The 22,437-nt window shown below is 44.8% G+C and overlaps 1 protein-coding gene across 1 annotated transcript in view; it reads right to left on the bottom strand.

Annotated features, from left to right (window-relative positions):
- The window catches only part of NINJ2 (ninjurin 2), a gene marked incomplete at its 5' end in the record, with an annotated part of 42,708 nt that overhangs the window by 3,104 nt on the left and 17,167 nt on the right, over positions 1-22,437 (bottom strand). The window lies entirely within an intron of this gene.

Consider the following 22,437-nt stretch of genomic DNA (forward strand, 5'->3'; position numbering starts at 1 on the left):
GGGCTCTGGGCTCTGCAGAGGGATCTGCAGAGGCTGAACAAGATGAAGAGCTGGGTCCTGCACCTGGGTCACAACAGCTCCATAAAGCACTACACACTTGGGGAAGAGAGGCTGGAAGGCTGCCTGGCAGAAAAGGACCTGGAGATGCTGGGCATGAACCAGCTGTGCCCAGGTAGCCAAGAAGGCAAAGGCTCCTGGCCTGGACCAGGAATGGTGTGGCCAGCAGGAGCAGGGCAGGGATTGTCCCCCTGGACTGGGCACTGGTGAGGCTGCACCTCAAATCCTGGGCTCAGTTCTAGTCCCTTCACACTCCAAAAAGGACATTGAGGTGCTGGAGCAAGTCCAGAGCAGGGCAATGGAGCTGGTGAGGGGTGTGCAGGGTAAGGCCTGTGAGGAACAGCTGGGGGTGCTCAGCCTGGAGAAGGGGAGGCTCAGGACTAGCTGAGAGGAGGCTGTAGCCAGGTGGGGGCCAGTCTCTTCTCCCAAGTAAGAAGCAAGAGTAACAAGATGAACTGGCCTCAGGCTGCACCAGGGGAAGGTTTAGGATGGATATTAGGAAAAATCTCTCTTCAACAAAAGGATTGTCAGACACTGGAAAAGGCTGCCCAGGGAAATGAGTGAGTCACTACCCCTGGAGGAATTCAAAAGACAAGCCGATGTGGCACTTAGAGACATGGATTAGTGGTGGCCTCAGCAGTATTAGATTAGTGACTGGACTTGGTGATCTTAAAGGTCTTTTCCAACATAAACCATTCTATAGTTCTGTGACTGGCAGTGGCTGGGCTTTATACCTTCCCTGGACAATTTTTGCTGCCTTCTGTCTTACACAAGGTGCTAAAGCAGATGAAATAGTCATGGGTTTGTTTTTGGAACCAGGGACAGCGTTTCATCAAAACATCAGGCACTGAAATGCAACAGGACAAGGGGTGGGATCGGTCACACCTAAACTTAATTAATCATTCAGGCAAGTTTTTTTGGCAGTGGAAAGAAACAGCTGTTTACAAAAGCCAGATCAGCTGGTTGTCCTTAACCTAGTTGCAAGGTGTAGGTAATTTGGCTGCTTTTAACCATCCATTGTTATGTGAGTTCACCTGTTGCTCTCTTGACCCAAGTGATTAAAAAAACAATAACAGCCAAAAAAAAGTGGATTATAATTTTCCATTCACCCAGAGGATCACAAGCTGGTAATAAACCACCAGCAAAGACAACAGTTACAAGAGATTTAGATGTATCTGCAATAAACTGTGCTCTTCTTTCTCAAAAAGAAAGAAAAACACCATTTCCATGTAGCAGAGAGGCTTCAGCTGTGAGTGATGAGACTCCTGTCAGCTGCAGTAAGGTGAGCAGTCTTGCCTGATGGTTACCCCTTAAAACCAGGGTAAGGGCCAGCCTGAGCCTCTCTTTTGCTCAGGAAAGGAGGAGAGGCTTCTTTTTGTGCCCACTGGACATGCCTACGTTCAATGGTGAGTTCTGTTTTGCTCCTTTTGTACCAGATAAAACAGGAAATGTAATCTTTTCTCCCTGCTCTAGGCAGGTCACTAGGGAAGGGGCATGGCTTGTGTTATGCTGTGACCTTGTGTCTCTCTGAGCTGCCCTGGGCAGGAGTGGCTCTCTTTGATTTGGGAGAGCATGAACAGAGCCAGTGATCCTGGGACAGGAGTGTGTGTAGGCTGTGTCTGGAATTGGGGCTGGAATTTGGAAAGGGGTTGTGGCCCCAGTCTGCTGCTCACCCTGCTGTGCCAAAGTGAGCAGGAAAGGCTGTGTCTGTTGTGAACTATTGGTAAACTCTGGTTTCTAACAAGGGGCTTGCTTGGGGTAGGAAAGGGCTTTTGGTATGGTTGGGTTTTTTTTGTCTGTTTGTTTTGTTTTTAATATGATAGCTCAAAGCATTTAGTTCTGACAGTTTCTGACAGTGGCATTGCTGTGGTTACATGGCTCCTTTGCAAAGCCTGCATTTTTTGCTGTGGAATGTAAAAGATACTGAAAGGAGGTAAAAGTAGAAGCCTAAAGAAGTGGTAAAAACTCCAGGGCTGTGTGTAGGTGTTTGGGACTGAAACATTACAGTGTGGTGTCAGGGGCAGAATTGAGGCATCTTGAGGAAAGGAGGCCAGCAAAAGGTCTTGTTCTGTGGAAGGGCTTTAAAAACCTCTATTGAGGGGCTGCTCCCCCTTAAATGGCTTAAAACATCTGACCCTGTTGAAACAGAGATGAACCAATGCCAAATGGTGCAGGGGTGGTGATTTGATCCCTTTCATCTGCTGTTTTCCTTACTCCTGAAGAACCAGCCCTCCTCCTTGCAGCATGACAAGGCTGGGCATTGATGGTTTGTCTCTGTGCCATGATGAGTTCAGGGTGTGAGAACAAGGGCACTGTACACACAGGGCAGAGCTGCTGTTAAATGAGTGACTGGTACCAGAGGCTGGGACATCTGCTCCTGGCTGCCTACGTGGAGGAAAAAAACCAGCAAGTCGGGAGCTCTTGTTGAATGAAAACACATCCTTGTTTTGAGCTGCCCTCGTGTTCCTCTACCTGGAGTGTGAAATGGGGCAGAGCTGCAACATCCTGAGCTCTGTGTCCCAGGTGATCAGGCAGTGAAAACAGACAGCTGTGACGTGGGCTTCCCTCACAAGGATGAATGTGATGGCATGTTCCTCTTGGGGACATTAAAACACAGGCAGGTGGTGCTCTCCTGTGTGGAGTAACTGGAACAGGAAAACCTTCACAATGGAAAAGGTGTGACTCCAGATTCAGAATTCTGTCAGTCCAGGCAGATCGAGAAGGATCCCCAAAAGGATAATTTGGACATTAAACTTGAACCTGGGCAGCTTAAGATTTGTGATGGGCAGCCCCAAACCCCCACCTGGCTCCAGCCCCCTCTCAGGCTGTTGTGGAGAGGGATAAGGTCCCTCCTGAGCCTCCTCCTCTCCAGGCTGAACAGCCCCAGCTCCCTCAGCCACTCCTCATCAGCTCTGTGCTCTAGTCCCTTCACCAGTGTCATGGCCCTTCTCCTGACACACTCCAGCACATGGCACACGACTCTTGTGATGGCAGGAAAAGTTACAGAGATCCAGTTTTTTAATGGATCTAGCCCTCAGTGTTCTGTCTAGCCCAGCAGCTAACAATGGAAGCCTGATGTCTCAAATAAGGAGAGGCTTAAACAAACCAGGACTCTTCAGGGACTTGGATTAATGCTGGAGGATGGATTTGCTTGGGATGCCTGTGCCATAACTGCCACCAGTGAACCACAGTGTGTGGGGTGTGAATGCATGGCTGTGATGATGGTTTTGAGCTCCCAGAAAGTTTTCCAAAGCAGTCCTGTAAACTCCTGCAGCTCAGGAGCTGATTCACAGGCAACTTGTGTTTCCCTGTAGGGGGATTGCCCAGACAGCTGTGGGAGGTTATGTGGTATCACTGAGGGGATTAAATGGTTCCCTTTTGGCACACAGAGCCCAAAGTGGAGTCCCAGGAGACACCTGAAGGCTCACCAAAGTCATTTATGCCATCAGGCTGGAGCTGGTGACTTTCTGGTCCCTTTGACCCCAGGCAAATCCCTTTCCCTTTTCTCTTGTGTAAACGTGGCACAGCAATACAGATCCCTTTGGGGTCTGAGTGAGGCACCCATCTGTGTTTTCTAAGTCAGAGGATTAATTCTTATTCAAAAGGGTGCACACACAGAGAGATATTTAACTCCCACTTCTATTTTTGTTTTAAATTTTTGTTGTAATTCTTATGGAAAGAAGGATCAATATCACTACAGAAAAATATGGATTTTTTTTTTTTTTTCACATTTCTTTTTCATCTTGTTCTCTGGTTTTGCTGCAAGGACCTCTCAGGTCCCCAGGCCTGTGAAACCAGGCTCTGGTACCAGAGGGTATTCTGAGCTCCACAGCTCACTGAAACTACCAGAAAAGTTTCCACTAAAATTAGTTTTCAAGAGAAATTCTTTGGAGTTTTCATGCATTTATTTTTTACAATAAATAGCTACTCTCTTCTGTAAACTTTTGGGGGAACTTATTCTAAATATTTCTTTTGAAGCTGGCAGATTTTGGGTCAAGAGGAGCACAAACCTTTCCTAAATTTTCTTGGACAGTTTCTACAAAACCTGCAGTTTACTTGTCACATTTTCCAGATTGGGGGAAAGAATTAGAGAGCAGATCTGATTGCAAATCTCTGTGCAGTTTGTGGAGTCTGTGACCCTGTCCCCAGGGCAGAGCAGCCTGAAAGAGGCAGTGGGACAGCACGAGGCTCCCAAGAATGAGAATGACAATCTTTATGGGAGCAGGAGCTGTATCACTGGCCATTCCTGCCAAGGGAAATGCCAAAGAAAACAGACACAAATGCAGGCCAGGGCTCAGAGGGGTGAGTGCAGGGACAGCCCCATGGGGATCCAGCCCTGAGCACCACACACATCAGGCACAGGGAAACCCAGGGGTGTTCCCCCAGCTTTGGCCAGTCAGCAGCTCCAGAAATCCTCTGTAAGCCTTGGCTGGGAGAGGTGAAAGCACACTGTGACAGTCAGCATCATCCTGCAGGGCAGGAGGGGAGCACAGCCCCTCTGTGAGCACAAAGCTGAGGGGTTAACGCCTGGCCCTCAGTCAGTGCTGCTGCTCCTAAGGGCACAGTTCTCAGCCACTCTCCTTCTCCAGGGGAGCTCACACCTGCAGCTCCTGACCGCCTCACCTGGGATCAAGGGAATAAATTTTAACCTTTTTGGTCTCCCTGCCCAGGCACAGAGAGCAGTGATGACAGACCCCTGCTCACCCAATGGGCTGGGATTCCCTTGCAGAGGTTTGAGTGTCAGCTCATGGGTGAGGAAGCACCATGGTCTCCCAGGTCTGTGCACAGCAAGAGAAGGGGCACCCCAGGAGCTCTTGGGCCATTAGTAACTACATTGTGAACTTGATGAGGCAAAGGCTGCTCTGCTCCAGTTTGGCACAACAGCAACTATCCTGGCTGCTTTCCATAAACAGAAGTGATGGTAAACCTCATCATGGATACTGCAGGTGGGAGGAAAAGGGAGTGTTCAGGTCCAGTTCCCCCTCCTCAGCCTCTGTGGAGGCTCTTGGCTACTCTAGTTGTGCTTAGGGTTTTTTCCTTTTAATAAAGCCATCTGTTCTGCTCACCAGGGGTCCTGTTCAGAGCCAAGTGTTGTGCTGCCTTCAGTTCATATTGTATAAATCCCAGAAAATAAATCAGATGAGCTTTCCTAGTACCTCTCCCCATGTATCAAACTGGTTCTGATGGAGATCTGTCTCTGAGGTGTCCTCACACTTCTGTGACAGGTCCCTGCTGAGTTTAACAGAGAGCCCAATGACACTGTTTGGATGGAAGTTCTCCTCCCAAAAAGTGACTTCCAGCAGCTGGGGGCCAGTGTCTCTTCAGAAGTGGAAGCCCAGGCAAGTGGCAGGCAGAGATTCCATGGATTTGACAAGCACTGTTTGTGTTCTGTGTCTACCAAACTTGGTCTTTCCATTTGCTGTCTCTGCCCCCTGTTTGATCTCACACCTGCTGGGCAGAGATGTCACATGGGGCACATTTAGGAGCCTCCTCCCTGAGCCCAGGGGTGCCCAAGGAGGGCAGCTCTGTCACTGGGGGGTGAGGGAGCCTCTGGAGCTCTCCTGCCCCATGCACCTCGTCTCTGGCTTGCTGTCCCCTTGTTCCCCTCTCTCCTCTCCCCCCTGGCACTGGGGGCTGCTGTCTGGCAAGTTGCTCGAATCTGTTCACTCTGACGCCACTCAAGGCTTCCTGTGCTACAGGGCACCATAAATTATGTATCACTCAAATAACTGTCTCACCACATCTATATTAAACTCCCTCGTTAAGTGTATTTATGATAGTGAATTGAAGGGATCCAGGAACTGACTGGCAGGCTGCAGGGCTGAGCTGGAATACAAGATCATTTTTCCTTCCCAGGTGGCTGGGATGAGGACACGGTGGGAAGGGTGGTGGCAGTGCTGGAGGAGCCCCATCCATAGACCAGGAGCAGTTTGTGGGTTTGGGGCTCAAGAGCTGCTTGGCACCACCAGTGACAATGTGCTGATCCATGATCTCTGGCTGCTGAACAGAAGCAATCGGGTGTGGATGTGGAGGGGGAGCAGCTCTTTGAATATATGGAATTGGGAGTGCATTCAAAAGGATTAGTGGGAACAATTATTTCCAAAGTCAGGGTATAGAAGCTGCAGCCTATTCAAGTCACTGGTGTTTTATCCTAGTGTTTGGGGAGAGGGAAAAAAAAAAAAAAAGTGGGCAGGGGAAGACTAAAAACAGCTTTAGAAGAAAAAATTCAAAGTAGGTTAGCAGAGAAAATGAGTTTATAAAAAATGGAAGAGCAGCCGGGAGGCACAACAGTAACTACTGCATTGTGCTTACAAAGCTAAACATGTTAAGATGAATAAATCCCCAAGCTGGATGGCTTATGGCCCAAAATATTAAGAAAAGCTGGGTCTGATCGCAGCCTACTGCCAGATCCAAAGAGCAAATGTGTTCATATAAATAATTTTAATACAAAACATTCACAAAGCAAGGTCCTAAAACTGAACTCCTTCCAAGTCCAAGCATGTTTGTATCCAGTGCTGAGGGGTCAGGTTGATTTCTCAAACTGAGAGAACATGGGAACAGCTGTACTGGATCAGACCAGAGGTCCAGTTCCCCTCTGACTGTGGGTTGTAGCAGATGTTTGAGGAGGGGAAAAGAAAAATCTCAGAATGGGACAAGCATATAGCACTGCTCCCTTGTGACCTGTAACTCTGTATTTAGAGCTGCTCCAGCCCTGGCCTGATGTTGCTTTTCATGTGAGGCAGTCCGAGAGTTAATTTGCCATTTGCCATGTGGCTCAGGGCAGCCCAGTTGCTCTCCCTGGATTTTAGTTTTCCCTGTCTGTGAATTAACACGAATCCTCATGTGGGTGATGTGTAGGGGGAGAGAGAGAGATGGGTAAGAGCTCCTGTAGAAGTGCAATATGTTCCTCTGTTCTGAACATAATCCACCTGGACTGAATTCATCCTGCAGGGAAGCCCCTGCAGCTGATGAAATCAGGTAGATGATTTTCTCATTCCCTGGGTGGTTTAGCTCTTGCAGCATTTCCCTCACTCCGAGGCACTGGGGCTCAGGTTCATCTGCACATCCTGAGCTCCACATGCCCCTGGCCACCCTTTGAGTGCTCTCCACAGAAAGGAAGCTGTGTGAATCCAGGAGGGAAAAACATGAAGGAGGGTTTTGACAGAGCTGATGGCACTGCACCCTTGAGCAGTGGGACTGGTCTCTCACAGGCCATGGACACCTCCCACAGAGGTGCCTCATCCCCTTCTAAGGCATTCCCAGAAGGTGACTGAGAAGAGAGAGCTCATCTTTGCAAGGCAGCTCTTGAACCTGTAGCTCTGAAAGGATCTGCCAGTCTGCTGGGAAACCTGTACAGGCTCAGGGTTACACAGCAATGAAATCACTCTGAAATGCCTTAGAGGCCTCGAGGTGTTCCCCTCTAAGCAGCTGAGGTTGGGCTGTTGTCCCTCTGAGCCCATAAGCAGGTGAAGTGCTGAGTGCAATGGCTCTTTGCTCCTCTCACCTCTCAGCAGGAATTGCCACTGCAGTTCAGGTCAAGGAGTTACCACGGTTGCAGAGGTAGGGGATATAACCCACAAGGAGGGGATGCTTCTATTTTCAGAATCAAGTGGCACCCAGACACCTCATCACATCATGTGTGTCCTGTAATGGCAGGCACAGACTTGCTTAGGGCACACAGGCAACAGAAGTAACCCAGGATGTGATCCAGTTTTCTGACAGATGCTGCACTGCCTCCCTTCCCTCAGACTGCAGCTTCCTGAGCCCTGGCTCACTGCTGGAACCAAACATCCCCCACTCTGCCTATTCCCTTCCAATTTTCCTCTTTCATTGGTACTTTCAGTGTCTTTTGTCTGGGGGGGACACAGACACTGTTCAGGGGATGATCCTGCAGAGGAAATGTTCAGATTTCTCTGCAGTCTTGCTGCTCTTAACTGGAGTTACGTGACTCTGAACCAACAGGAAAATCCAGGTGGGGTTTTGTGCCAGATGGGGTTTTGTGCCAGAACCTGTATTTTTGGCCATATGAGACAGAAACCTGAAGCAGACAAAACCTTGAGATGGAATTACCTCACATCAAAAGGCACACACAAAAAAGGAAAAAGGCTTTTAGTTTGTAAAACTGATCTGAGAATAGACTATTAAGCTTAAAAAAAAAGTCAGATGGAGGGGGGGAATTATTTAATTAGATAAATATGAGGCATATTAACTGTTAACTGGGCCACCAAGGGAGCCCTTCTTATGTTCAGAGCAAAGGAAAGATGCAAGACAACGTGCACTCAGACTCCTGGATGCGGAGGGAAAATCTGAAATTAGCAGATCCAGTGCTGTGTTGCTTTGTAAGAGTTTCATAATTTGAAAGCTGGGCCAAGGCCCTGCCTTAGGATACAGTACAGTAAAGCTCATGGGGGAGGTTTAAGGTGGTTATAGAATGATGGAATGGAAGGTTTGCCTTGGTAATTAAAAAATATTAAGTTTGGCTTCCCATTGTCTTCCTGGAGCTCTTTCAAGGGTGGGGTCATTCTGTTGTTTGGGTTTATAGCTTGCTGTATTGACAGAAGGATTCATAGGATGAGATTGTTTTTGCTTTTCCTTCCCATCCTCCAGTGCAGCTTGATGGAGCTGTAAGAGTGAGGCATGCTAAGTTCAGGGCAGTGATTTAATGGGTTATAAAAATGGCCATTGGTAGATCAGTACTTCAAACATAAATTGTGAATTACTGCTGGGCAGAGATCAGAAGTGAAACAGCTGGTGGGCAGTAATATCTCCCACTTTGGAAAAATGGTGCTGGGACTTCCCTGTCCGACCTCCACGGAGTTCAATGGAAGTTAAACAATTAAAACATTTATCTTTGTCCATCTCAGCCCAAGTTCACAATGTTAAATTAAATTATACTCCAAAAGTGTGGCCCTGAAAGCATCACCATTAGGATACTTTGTTATCCTGGGCCTCTGCTAATATATTAAGGATTTTTTCCCAGTGGATTATGGATTTGGATAGAACTATGACTAAAAAGGGTTATATTCCTTCTAGACAGGCATTCTAGGTTAAGAGGTATTGCAGAAGTGCATTGAATAATTTGGAAAATTCTCTGAGCAGCTGCACAGCAGGGCTTGGAGTCTAAGGGCAAAAAGTTCAGAAATCACCATTCTTTGGTCTTCAAAGATGGTAATGTAACTTATTTAAGATAGTGCTGGAAGTATCCATGCAGTAAAAGAAATCCAGCAACTGTAGAGCTCACTCTCTCTCATTTTTCTTCCATTAATTCTGTATTACATTTTACTTCTGTTTTAATTTTATGCTTTTGTGTTGCATTTTAAATAGCGCACAAGACCCTGGACTAAGTTGTGACTGGCAGGTAACAGTGAATAATGTTTACAACAAAGCTGGGGAGGGGAGCTGTAAAAAGAGCTACCTCAGAAGTTTGTCATGCATGTAAAACTGGCCCTTATTAAATGTGTGATATCTTTTAATGATTGTTGTAACCCTAGATTATGTTCTTCTGAATACTGGATACAAACCATGTGCCACACAGTCTTCCCATAAAATTTCTCCTCAGTTAAAACTGTCTCTCCTGCTTTAACACTACATGTCCTGAATGTCAATTTTAGCCCCCTGAAGTCTTCAATTTTTCTTCCCTGCACTGCTGGAAGGTCACTGCAGTAGGGCTTGGAGAGGTTTTATGTTTTGGGCTCAGATTCTCACACAGCTGATGCTGTAGCTGTTCAGTTTTATGGAAAAGGAATATTAAAGATCGGATTAGAGAGTGGTTTTGAAATGTAATTGGCCTTAACCTAAATTCTTGTTGATAGCACATGGAATGCAAGCACGCATAAACTTCATTCTCCTGTTTCAGTTTTCAAAGCAATGATTTAGAGCAGTTGTGCTGTGAGAGAAATGTTCCTGTTTAGCCTTAAATGGTGAAGGTCTGCTTGTCCCAGGTCTGGCAGGAAAAGGACCCTACAGCATCACTTTGTACCCCAGGTCACAGACAGAAAGGCTTAGGGTACCACATCTCAAGGTTAGACAGTTTAGGTGAGCCAGGAAATGGGTTTGGTGCTTCCAGAAGGGTGGAGGGCTGTGTAGGTTTTGAATAGAAATGAGTAAGGGAGCATTCATGGGTTAGCAGGAAAGCTCCTGTGGCTGGGGCTGTGCCTGTGAGCAGCTCTGCAAAGGGCAGAGGTGTGGGGAGGAAGATGGGGTGACTGGTTCCTGGCTCCTGCCAGTGCAGCCAGGCTGTCCTGGGTGGGTTTGTCCCTGAGCACTGCAGCAGGACATCAGACCTTGCTGCTGTTACCCCCTTCAAAATCACCAGTGGTCTCTCCTAAACATTAGGAGATGCTAAATGTTGATCCCTTTAATGAGCCTAACAGGGCTGGAACCTCTGGAATAACCAGAGACAACTCCTCAGCCACAATCCCTTGCTCAGGCAGCTGTTCCAGGCATCAGTGCAGGGAAATACTGCTCTCTGAAAAATTACACTGTCTGAGGCCTTACTAGTCACTTGGAAGGTGGTGGATGAAATGAACTCCAAGCTTCATTATGCTGACATTTGTAAAGTGTCACAGGAAGTGCTTTGCATGGGGGAAGGCAAAGCAACATTTAAGCAAAGGGCTGTGGAATGGCCTTTGCCTGCAGTTCCTCTGGGGCAGGGACCTGTTTGATGTGCTCCTGGCCCCATGGGCAGCTGAGCTCCTGCTAAAGCTGTGGGGGAGGAAGAGCCACTGGAGCTGGAAGTGAGTGGGCAGCCCTGGGGTGTGGCTGTCTGTCCAAGGGTGCAGATTAGTAACTCCTATTGGCTTTGGATTTGGCACGCTTGCAGCCTTTGTGTGGATTCGAGGCAATCTTCTCTAGTGTAATTAATTAAGATTAATTTAATTAGACTGTAAAAATAAATTAAGAGAATCAGAGCCCAGTTCAGCTGAAGCTGTGCTTGCTTTGACAACCAAAACAATACCTTTGAATCAGTTTCCTTGAGTTAATCTCAAGCAAGGACTTTCCCTATTCAGTATCCTTGCTGACAGCAGAATTGTCTTCAGGAGGAAGAATGTTACATCATCACATTGGAGGGGGAAAAAAATCCCCCAAAAACCAGAACCACATGCACACACACCCTGAGATAAGATAAATCTGGAACTACCCTTGGTTATTGGACACACCTGGTGGCTGTGAGATGAGTTAGTGATGGCTGAGATTATAGCAGCAACTGCGGATGCCCAAATAGAATGAAATTATCACTGCTGACAAGGCAGGAGAGTCAGGTGGACTTCCAGATCTGTCACAGTGGTCACATCACTCAGATGTGTCACATCTTAATGTGGAAAGTGAGATGAAACATTCAAAGCGTGGCCAGGAAGGAATTCAGGAGTGGTCATTGTCTCTGCTGTGCTGTCAGCTCTGCTCCAGCTGCTGATTTGGCACCTGCACTTCTGAATTTGTGTTCTCTTATCACTGACACACGGGAGGGTTTGGCAGGTGATTCATGCACCCTGATTCACAATCCATCCTGGGTGAAGTTTGCAGGAAAAGTTGTTATCTTTGGTGTCATGTACACGTGAAAAAAACCACAATGATCGGATTCTTTCCTAGCAGAAGTTTTCCTCACTGTGGCCTACAGACTTCTGCCTGGGAAATCGGAATGGAGATTTTGTTCTGGCAATTTGTGCACCATCCTATCACTTCTCTCCATGTGGTTTATTCAGGTTATGGAGTAACTAAAAAATAATTTAGTGACCTCTTGCTCTGTACTGCTTCCAGCAGAAGTTGGTATAGCAAGACATCAGTTATAATAAGTACCTAAAAAACCACATGAAGTGATTTTTTTTTTTTTTTTTTTTTTTTTTTTTTTTTGGAAGTGTATCCAGGGCAGAAAATCCCAGCAGCTTCTCCCCTTTCAAACAGTTTCTTTGATGAAAGAACCATGCAGTGCCAGAACAGTTGATGGCTTTGAAATGCCAGCAAGAGCTGTGCTGGAGCATCATCCTCTGTACTTAGACACCTGAGTAGGAGCCACAGGCCTCTCTGAAGAGACAGGAAGGCCCATGTGTCAAAAGCTCTATTTCTGGGGCTGACATCCTTCGTGCCAGGAGGCTGTCACAGAATTGGCACCACTGTCCTGCTCTGACCCTTGGGCTGCTGCAGGATTAATCCATGGAGGCTCAGGGCCCAGCCAGACTCCACGGGCATTAATGGAACTTGTAATTGATTTTGTGGTGGAGTAAAAAGATGCATCCCACAGCCTTGTGAGTAGGAAAGCTCTGTGCCCTTAACAAGGAAGGAATCTGATGCCTGTAGTCCTGGAGCAGCTCGGGATCAGCAGCCACTTTCCCAAGGCCAGCTTCCAGTGCCATTGTGATGTTTACCCTCCCAGTACAAACAAAAAAGAGGTGTATTTATTGACGGGGTAAACAGGCCCACTTGTCTGCCCAGAAACCAGTTTGGTTAGTCAGCTGGGTGTTGACAGGAGAGGGAAGGAAATCATTATGAGAGACTGCGTAGTAGGCACGATAATGAGCCATGTGGTTGGTACCAAACAATAGAGGCTTGTGTGGAGCCCAGGGAATGCAGAGATAATTTTACCTCTCCAAACAGGAGGGCATCAAGCTGTGCTTCTCTGCCTGGGAAGTAGGTCAAGAGGAAGTGCACTTTCAATTCATATTCATCTCATAATTATTTCACGTACTCAAGAAGAGTATTTCTGTCAAGGGGAGGCTGCCTCTGTGGCCAGTCGCATGGAAGAGCAGTCCTCCCCTCAGAGCAGCAGCATGCATATTTGAAGCTTTCAGCAGGAGCATCCATCAGCACTGCCTTCTACATGAGCTCTCCCTGCACTTGTGCTGACCTTGCCAAGGCTCAGGGTCACTGCAGGCACCCCCAGCCCTGGATCCAGAGTGCCTGAGCCCAGCACCACTTCACACCTGCCACTGGGACTGGTGGAGATGTGATTCATTCCTGCTGCTAAAGCAAACAGGCACCCCTGGAGGTCATCAGGCCCCACCTTCTGCTCAAAACTCGGCCAGGCGTGGAGATACCTGGAGTTCCTCAGGGTCATATCACTGAGGTGTTAAATGGGTGGAGACTCCAAAACCTCTCTGAGCAACCCACTGCAAGGTGTGACCACCATCAGAGAGAGTTACCTTTTCTTAGAGATCTCAGAGGGGTGTTTTAGAGATGGATGTCAAAGGTTAAATAAGGATAAATTTATGTTAGACTGGCTAGAAAACAAGGGTTCTACAGTCAGCCACAGGACCTGCTCTGGTTTCTGGTTTATAAGGACCGATACCTGTACCTTGCATAGATATATCTACATCTCTTTATCTCTAGATTTATGTTTCTGAAGTAGAAGACAGTCTTTCCCAGAAAAAAAGTCAAATAGTTATGTTCAAAGTAAATTTCCCCATAATTTGAAGGAATGTGTAAAGGAACAGAGTAGAAAAAAAAAAAAAAAAAAACACCAAAAAAAAAACCCCAAACAGCTGAGCTTAGAGAATTATGACAATGTGACGCTCTAATTTAGCATTCACCTGTAGAGAAGTCTAAACATGAGACTAAATACAGCCACTCCAATTTGACAAATCTTCTGTTGTTTGCTCAAAAACAATAGACATAGGATGGAAGATGCTGCTGTTAAAAAGACTTTTCTTATAAGCTGCAGTGTATAATCTCCACATATGCCAGTTACTAAGGTTTCCTTGAAAAATTGACCTAATTCTTTAAAAAGAATTGCCAATAGCACAGAAAACCAAATCTGCTGCACCAAACTGTGTATGTTCCAGATCTCTTTCTGTAGTAAAATATTTAGTAGCTAGTTCTATTCTCTGCCCCAGTTAAACCTTTTTTTTTTTTTTTTTCATGAAACTTTCTTGGTTTCACCATAACTGAGAAATAGTTGCAGTGTCATTTCATCCTCATGTTTCCAGATAACTAAATTGAATTCCAGTGAGGGTAGGACTATGTGGGTGTTATTTTAGTCTGGAAAGAGATTTAAAACTTTAAAATGAGCTAAGGAGGGAGGCTGAGGTTGATGGAAAACAATCAACTTTTTTTATTCCTGCACTGGAGTTACTTCTCCTGTTGCATTATACATGAAAACCTCAGCCCTTGCATCAGTTCTACAGCCTGAAGTAACAGCAGCACGCCTGGGATGGGGAAGTCTTTCCCTGAGGTTGACAGCTGTCATTTTCCTCCTGACAGATCCATGTTTACTGCAGACCCCAAACCCCTGATCCTTCTGCTGTGTTTCTAGTTTTTCCTGGCTACTAGCCATTTTTACCTGGTTTGTGCACTGGTTTATTTCCCCACATTAAAATCAAGTCAATAGCTATAATGTTGGAGCAAAGTTTCTAGAATGTTTACTAGGAAGACAATTATCCCAATTCTCTTCTTTTCTTCCTCTTCCCTCATGCTATTGCAGACAATTTCATTTAAGGAGGAAAAAAATGGGGAAAAAAAAATCCCCACCACCCAGAAAACAAAACCAGAAAAGACCTTTAGGAGTTCTCCTTAAGCAAAGCTGGATGTTTCCTTTGTTGTGTGTTATCCTACCACCACCCAAAAATCTACCAAGGAACCAAGAAGTAGCTTTATATTCCTACCACATTTTTGCTTAATCAGTGCTCGGTTGTAATCAAGACTAATTTCACAATCATTAGCACTTTCAGTTCTGCTAAACTCCTGCATCATCACTTACACTTGTCCTTTGCTTCCTTATAGTTGTCAAACCCAGCATGTAACAGGAAGGAGGAACATCAATGAGGCAACTCCATTCCTCTGTTCTCAGTTTTTTTGGGGACACTGCTCATTTTCCATCTCTCACCAAGGTACTCCTAAAAACCAGGGGAGCTAATGCCGTGCCTTAGTGTTTTCCCTCAGGACTCCCCAGTGCAGCACAGCTGGACTAACAGCACATTTAATTATCACTGCTGTTAATAAAGCACAAGCTTCTGGAAAGTTTAATAGGAATAAGCAAGTACTTGTTATTTTAGTGCTTATTTAAACTTCTAGACTTTTTAATCTCATTTTCCTAGTAGCCTCTCTTTTCTTTGGTAATAATGCCTAAAACATATTTCCAATAATTTTCAATCTGAGTAGATCTGGTTAATTCCTAGAAAAGAGACTGCCTGTGCAAGCTTAGTAATTCCTGGTAATGACTCTAATTAGACTAAATGAGAAAAGGACCCGCACCTTAGTCCAGCATATTCTGAAAAGACATTGAAAATAATCTCATTTTTCTTGTTAGGATGTTAAATGAAGAACTTTCCATCTTCTACTTGTCTAAGGGAAGACACAAGATTTACTTTCTAGTCAGTTTTCTACCTCTTTGTCCAGTCTTGTGTGTGATGCTCCCCATGGCCTGTTTCACAAAGCAACCCAGAAAATTATGAAGGGACGTGTTTGGGAAGAGAAGCTTGCACAGACATTGTGAGATCTAGACAGGAAAATGTGAATGAAAACTGGAAATTATTCTAGGAAACTTTACTAGATGACTAAAAACCACAATTTCATAATCGGGAGCAAGGACATCTTTGTTCAGCATCACCTCCTTATGAAGTGAGGAAGTAAAGGCAGCTATTAACAATATATCAGATAAATGGGGAAGAGGAGAAGAAAGAGGAAGGAGGCAGCAATTATGTAAATTAGAGCCCGTGGAAATATAAAGAAGGGAAAGACTTGAAAGGGAGGAAAAGAAAGCTCTACCTTGCAGCCTAAGGACAGTAAGGCATTTTTAAGGGTAACAGCGATAAAATAATTTCTAGCAATAGTAGGGCTAACTTGCTTAGCAGAAGATGGTGAAAGTCTTAATGATTCAGGAACAGCAGAAATACTCAGTAGTTCTCTTCTGTGTTTAAAGAGAATTAGGATGATGTAATTGAGCATCATAGGAATGCAGAAATACTTTCCAGCCCTCACAAACAGCCATGAAAGATGAAAACCAGCAGCCATAAAGAATAAAAAAATAAAGCCCAGCATGCCTAAACAGCACCAGAGAAGCAAAAGAGTTGTGTGAGGTGCACAGCTTTCTCTTGCTATCTTTTAATAAGTCTTTGAGCAATTAGCAAAACTTTAGAGTCCAGAGGAGAGTTACCACAGAGAGAGGCAAAAAGAGGTGACCTCAGTAACCCTGGCTCAGCTCTGATAGCAGAGGGCAAATGAGGAGAAAGTTTGAGATGGGATTCACCCAGCAGAGCAGGAAAGGGAATAGATAATACTGTGCCCAGTTTAAAGTGAGGTTTGGCTTTTGGGGCATTATTTTTTTGTTTCAGAAAATATTTGAACATATTGATTGTGTTAAATGATACCCTGTGAGATTTATTGCCCTTTGCAGCCCTTACTGAGCCCCAGGGATGTGCTCTGCTGGCCAGGATTAGCTGGTGCTATAGCTGGCTCTGGCACAGATGTTGAGTGCAGGAGCTGGAACCATCCAGGCTGGGATGGACGTGTTGACTGCTGCTGAGGCACTTCAGTATTTTTATCTGTGTCAGTTGTGAGCCCAAAGCTGGCTTGAAATCAGTGTTACAGAGGAGCCTTGCAGGACTGGAGAATAGAATATGTGAGAGGCAGCCTGTGACAGAGGGCACAAGGGCCATGAGGCTGCAAATGTGGCTAAGGGGCAGGTGAAACTAATGCTATTTAACAAAAATCTGTTCATGTGTGTTCGTGGAGATAGGGAAGGCAGGAGGGGATCATTTATCTCTGTGTGTCACAGAGTGAAACCAGCCTCAGCTGAGGCAGTATGAACAAGTAACTTGATTCTAATCAACGTGGCCATATGCCAGGAAACTTTGCCAGGCCAGTTTGCATTGATATGGCATGAAATAATGAGGGTTACTCTAACTATTTTCCATATCTAGGCTTTCTAATGATTTCTAGGTACAATACTAGTGAAATACAGCTCATGAGCATTAAGGACCATCCAACTGGAAGGCAGTTTCAGAAATGGATTTAAGGGTCCTAATGGAAAAAGCACTGAACATGAGCTTGCTGTGGGACATGGCAGTTCTATAGTGATGACAGGAGCAGATCTGTGTTTGTAAGATTAATTGTTTAATATCACAATACGTGAGAAACTTTCTCATAGCTGAGAAACCTGTAAAATCTGGAGAATGCACAGAAGAAAAAGTCATATAAATTATGAAAATGCCATAAAATGCCTTGCAGTGAGAAACTGAAAGAGATGTAGCTGTCCTGCTTAAAAGAAATATTAATTCAGATTTAATTAGTATAAGGTACTAAACCAACTTTTTAATATTGCTGGAGAATGCATTCAAACCCCCCTCTAACAAGGAAGCTGAATTGAGGTTAAGTTTAAATTGAAAATGAAGACAGGGAGATAACTTGCCAAGAGAGAGGGTAAATTCTCCATCTCTTGAAATCTTTAAATCAAGATGTGACACCTTCATATGCTCCAGTCAAATCCCAGTTACTGGATTTGGTAGAGAAGCAGCCAAGTGGTGCAGCATCAGCCTTCCTCAGAAGGCAACACTGAATAATTCAGTGATCCCCAAGGACTCCTGAGTATCTGTTTCTCCTGCTAAACTTTTGAAATGTATTGCTGTACAGCAGTAAACTTGAGTCAGCTTTGCTGCTGATATAGCAGCAATTCTACTCATCTCTTTCACTACAGATCAAGTTAGACTTAGTCAATTCTTCAGTTAAATCAAGTAACTGTTTGTTACTTGATTTCAAGTAACAGACAGATCTGTAGGATCAGGATACTGATGCCAGAAAGTGTGAATTTAAGAGATACCAAAATCAAGGGTGTTTATAAGGGCCTTGCCATGTGATGATGACAAAGTGCATTTCTCTTAATACTGGATTTTTTTTTTTAGAGAAGCTGTATTTTCCCTGCAGTGATTTCTCTGCTTTTGCATAGCTTCCTGCCAAAGAACATTCTAAAATCTCTGCCATATATCTGTATCTTTTATTGGTTTCCTCTCCATAAATAATCTAGCATGGCTTTAAAAGGCAATAAATTGTAGAGTTAAATAGACAGCAAAGGCTGTACATCATTCAGATCTGGTTGTGTCCTGACATCAAAGGTTTCTTTAGTTGAATGGATTCACCTAGCTGCAGTGAAATCCCAAAGATGTAAATGGTGGGGGAGCAGGATTATACAACACTTCACTGGGTTTATGTCCCTTGAGGAGGCTGTGGAGCTGTTCTCATACTGCTGCAGTTGCTTGATGAGCTGGGTGGGTGTTGAACCACCTGAAGGATCTGCTGGTTTGCCTTTTCCTGTCATGGTTACTTCAACAGCACACACCTGCCTGCTGTGCTGCAGCCCAGCCTGCCCTGCCAAGCTGGGAGGGCAAACACCTACAGAGAGCTGCATGGCTGGAGAAACACAAAAACACAGCAGCAGGGGCATGGTCACCATCTGAGCCAGATCCTGAACTTTAGAACCCTCTGCTGCACCTTCTGCACTGCAGCCAGGTGAGCTGTGCTCCCATCTCCTGTGAGAGCCCACCTGGGCCATCCAGCTCCAGGAAAGGTGCTGACCTGTCGGAGCAAGTCCAGAGGAGGCCACTGAGTTGCTTCAGGGCTGGAGCTCCTCTGCTATGCAAACAGGTGAGAGAGTTGGGGTTGTTCAGCCTGGAGAAGAGTCTGGGTAAGCCTTGGGGCACTTTCCTGCACCTAAAAAGGGGCCTGTGAGAGAGTGGGAGAAGGACATTTTCCAAGGAGATGCAGGGATAGGACAAGGGAGAAGGGCCTCAGGCTGAAGGAGGGCAGGTTTACAGATATTAGGGAGAAATGCTTTATTTTAGGGGTGGTGAGGATCTGGAACAGGTTGCCCAGAGGGTTTCCAGACTCCCCATCCCTGGAAATGTTCAAGGCCAGGCTGGATATGACCTGGTCTAGTGGAATAAATCCCTGCCCGTGGCAGGAGGATTCCAACTCTACCCATTCTATCATTCTTTGCAGAGGTAAATCTCTTGAGAACAGGTTAGAAAGGGGTGATCATTAGTGTGTGCTGGAACAAGGTGGGCAGTAGCTGGCTTTAGCTGGTAAATACCCAACCCTTGCTGGTGTTTACCTGTAACAACTTCAGTTACCTGCTCTATCACTGAATTTCTTGTAGTGTAGTTAAAATTATTTTGTTCATCTGGAAATAACCTGCATCTCAACCAACAGTCACATATAATCAATAATTACATAGTAAATAACTGTGTTTGGATCTTTGTCTGTTTCTCAAGATGAAGAAAGGGAAATGTTTTAAGCAGAAAATCTCAGTCCTCCACACAACAGCCTCATAAAGTCTGAACTGCTCTATTTTATTAATCAGTGTATTATAGGCACAAAGTGTTTGTTCAAGATATCTTTCTAGAGAGTTTGGAATTTGCTCTGTGTTTACTAAGACCACACACTCAGTGGTTCCTGCAGTACTAGAATTGCAGAATGCAGGGAGGATGGAGACTGCTGTGATAGGCAATGCCTTGACATGGAGCCTTAACCAGAGAATGTCCAAAGCTGATCCCGAGTCCCTGCAGCCCGAGGTGAGCAGCCAAGCTTTTCAGCAGAAAGCTGTAACTGATCCAGGCCTTGTGTGGCTCAGAGCCAGAGGAGAGAGGGGAACATGCACTCATTTCTTGGTTACACTCACTTTACTTGGTTCTGATCTGGAAGGATAACGCTAAATGCTTCAAAATTTTTTTTGGTAAAGAAAAGTGAAAGGGGAAAAATATCCTATTTTGTGTTAAGAGAAAATGTTTCAACTACTAAAAAAATATTTTAAATGTTTTGTAACATAAAATACCAGGTCAATCAAATAGAAAATAAAGAGCTATTGCAAAGGGAAGAGATTAAATGTTTCATTCTGAAACATTTAGATGGAAAACTTTCACAAATTTTGGTATTCTCAACACAAAAAGATTTCAAAAAGATTCATTAAAACATTTTCCAGTGGAAAACTATTCCATATCAGAATTTTATTCTGACTAAAACTTATAGCTGAGCTGTTATATTGCTGGAAGTAGATGTTAACAACACTTGTTCAATATTTCATCAGCAGCTCTTTCAGGACTCTGAGCTGCCTGAGGGGAAAAAAAATACAAACCCAAAAAACCTCCGAATTTCCTGTGAAATGTTCATATGTCACAGTTGTCAAATTGGCAACAGCAACACCAGCAGGTATTTGGAAAGATGGACTTTTTTTTGTTTAAAGAGAATTCTTCATTCCAAAAAAGACTATAAAATCATTCCAGACTACAGGGGAAGGAGTAACTTCCCTTAGGACCTGCTTTGTAATGAACCCAGATTGTCCACATGTGTAGCCCCACCTGATAATATTCACATTCAATGGTTTACAGATTGTGATAATAATAATAAAAAAAAGAAAATTGAGACTGTTTGAATAGCAGCTGCTCAGGAGAATATTCATTAATTTAGATCACAACTCAACAATGTGGTTCAGAAAACTTAGTCCAATAGTTGGAAGCACACTGAAAATGGTTTAAATTTTTCCTTGTTTTTTTATCTTGGCAAATATATCCATAGAAAAAAGACTGCTGGATGATTGCATAGAGACATTGAATGCATGCCACTGGTGAATAATAGCATATATAGTGGACACTGATTCCAAAAGAAATTTTAGTGTGTTGAGCTATCAAATTATATTTTGGCAAAAACTTGGTGGTTAGCATTATATTTTGTGGTCAAATGATGTCAGCCTCTGTGGACCAGCTGAGTCTACAGAATGAAGAATTAAGGGCTTGCTATCAAAACTACCCTGTCCCTGTGGATGGTCAGGTCACTGGAATGTTAGCAAATCACTGCAGTGGATCTCAGCTTTTCCAGATACAGTCAGGGTAAGAGATGGCCACTGCTGCAAACAGAGCATGAGCACTTTTCAAAATGCATTTAGTCCCTTGGAGTGCACCTAGAAATGGAGGGGGAAATGGAGGAAGCACTTCTTACCTCAGCTATATATTTGACAGTTAAATGAACAAGCTTTCTGGGCAGCTTGCAAGTTTGCACTAGCAGGAATATATTCTTGAACTGACTGAGAAAGTACTGCCTTGTGGAAATGACATCTCCATATGAAAGAAATTATTGCTGCTACCTGGAAAAATGCACAGAAAGGACCATCCTGGAAATCCTTTTCCTTTGGGAATCCAGGCTCCCATAGACAGACAGACCACAATGATATCTAATGGTAGTGTCCAGTACAAATGGTTTTCATTCTGTTCATTTCTTTCCATGCCAAAGACCCCCCCCAAACCATTTCTGCTACTGTGGCAGGAGGATATGCAACATGCACCCCCTCCAGGTGTGTCTGAAAGCTGCTGAGTAAAGCAGATGCTGCTCCACCACCGTTTCCCCCCAGGACCCCACATACCACAATCATCTTTAGAACGGGTTTGCAGTCAGTGTCCTGCTGTGTCTTGACTCTGAGCACCCAGGAGAGTAGATCATTCCACTGGGAATGTTTACTGTGTCTTGAGGATGCCCCAGCTGAAATGGTCTAACTATCTACTTCCAGCATCCCTTCATCAAAGTCAATGAGAAAAAGCTCACGTGGCTCCCTGTGGAACCCCTCATGATGGGGACATGCTGAATGTGCCTTATTTGCCTAATGGCTGCCTGCAGGCCTGCCCCTGCTCCCTGTGCCCATGCTTCATCCTGCCACTGCCTCCAGGCTGATCATCCATCTCATCCTCTCCTCTTACTCACATCTCTGCGTGTTTGCCATGTTGCCATGTGTTCTTGGGACCTGTGGTTTGGTACAGCAGATAAACTTGTGTGCTGCTGCTTTTTATTATTATTATTATAAAGAAATTCTGCAGGTGCAAAGAGATTAGCAAGTCTTGGTGGCATAAAGGAGTGAACAAAGAGAGAGCTTTGGGGGGGGGGGCGGGGGAAGCTATTGATGCAACAGAATCAAACTTGGCATCAAATTTCATAATTCAAAACTGCTATTAAATCAGGCTCAAAGGAATCAGGAAGATAATAAATCCCTACAGAGTACTGAAGTCAAAGTTAATCACATATTTCTTAATAACAAGTTATTGGAAGAAATGTTGCCATAACCAGGCTGAGATGAGTTATCACCCCTGCCATTCAGCAGCACTATCCAACTCCTCTTGGAAAGGCCCAGACTAATATCCAGCAGATGTGGGAAACTGACCTTGTAAATCATCTCCTTCCTGCCATAAGAATAGCCTCACTGGTACTGATAACAACGTGGCACTCACTGAAATCTGCTTTAGAATTAGAAAGGGAAGGTGGGGGTGTTCTTCCTACCCTAAGTGAGATGGAAAAACCATTTTCCTTTCATTTCCACTCAATAAATAGTGTGACTCGGGGTGGTTGGGAACACCCACACGAGCTGAAAAGCTGGACACCTGTTAGGAGCTCGAGTGAAAGAGCAAGAAAGGCTCTGTA

Source organism: Zosterops lateralis (assembly GCF_965231275.1).
Source record: "Zosterops lateralis genome assembly, chromosome: 4".
NCBI classification, from domain to species: domain Eukaryota; kingdom Metazoa; phylum Chordata; class Aves; order Passeriformes; family Zosteropidae; genus Zosterops; species Zosterops lateralis.